This window comes from Lolium rigidum, chromosome 1 (assembly GCF_022539505.1).
Source record: "Lolium rigidum isolate FL_2022 chromosome 1, APGP_CSIRO_Lrig_0.1, whole genome shotgun sequence".
Taxonomy (NCBI): domain Eukaryota; kingdom Viridiplantae; phylum Streptophyta; class Magnoliopsida; order Poales; family Poaceae; genus Lolium; species Lolium rigidum.
Genome location: NC_061508.1, coordinates 184,131,866 through 184,133,023, shown reverse-complemented (window position 1 = coordinate 184,133,023; position 1,158 = coordinate 184,131,866).

Sequence of the window (1,158 nt, the reverse complement as noted above, 5' to 3'; positions counted from 1 at the left end):
CATGGGAGGAGGCATGTGCTGCCTTCATCCAGCACTTCTCCAGCGTATACACTTGTGCTATCACCATCGAGGACCTAGAGCGATGCATCCAAGGACCTCGCAAGTCAACTCGCCGATGGGTGCAGCGTTGGCAGGACATGTGGACGACCTCCATCGGGAAAAATCACCGACACGGCGATCTACTACTTCCGACGAACCTGCAACTACGGGCCTCTCGTCTCCAAGCTCAAGCGAATCATCAGGGACAACATCTCTATGGCTAAGTTGTTTGCCACCGCTCAGCGCGACGCCGATGAGGACCCCACGGTCGACTCAGACGATGAGTTCGGCCAGCGGCGCAATCGCCCCAGCAACGGCAAGAGGCACAACGACAGTGGCGCCCACTCCGAGTTTGTCGCAAACGCCAACTACGGGCAGTGTGACCGAAAGTATTCCCGCCACAACAACCGCGGCGCGCGGGAGGATCGCCCGCTGATACGTTGCAAATGTATCTATAATTGTTGATGCTCCATGCTTGTTTTACACCAATTGCTATATGTTTTGTTTACACTTCGTGGCACTTTTATGCATTTTCCGTCACTAACCTATTGACAAGATGCCACAGTGATAGTTCCCTGTTTTCTGCTGTTTTGTATTTCAGAAAAGTTATACAGGAAATATTCTCGGAATTGGACGAAAAAAAGCCAAAGTTCCTATTTTCCCTAGAGCAAAGATGGAGTCCAGAGAATAGACGGAGGAGGGCCACAGGGTGGCTAGACCATGCCCAGGCCCGGCCTGGCCCTGGCCTGCGCCTAGGGTGGTCTGGGGCCACCAGGCCTCCACCGACCTCGCCCTTCCGCCTATAAATTCCCTTCGACGCATGAACACTAGATGAATCGACCTCCATCCACGAAAAGTGTCGTAGCTCCGTCGACGTCGCAGACAAGATTCAGGGGACAGAAGTCTCTGTTCCGGCACCCTGCCAGGACGGGGAATTTCCCCCGGAGCCATCTCCATCGACTCCACCGCCATCTCCATCGCCTTTGCTGACTCCTATGATGAGGAGTGAGTAGTTCTACCTCGGGGCTGAGAGCTCTACCGGTAGCTATGTGGTTTATCTCTCTCTCCCATGGTGTGATCTTTATGTGATCATGAGCTTTGTAATCTATATGTCGTTAT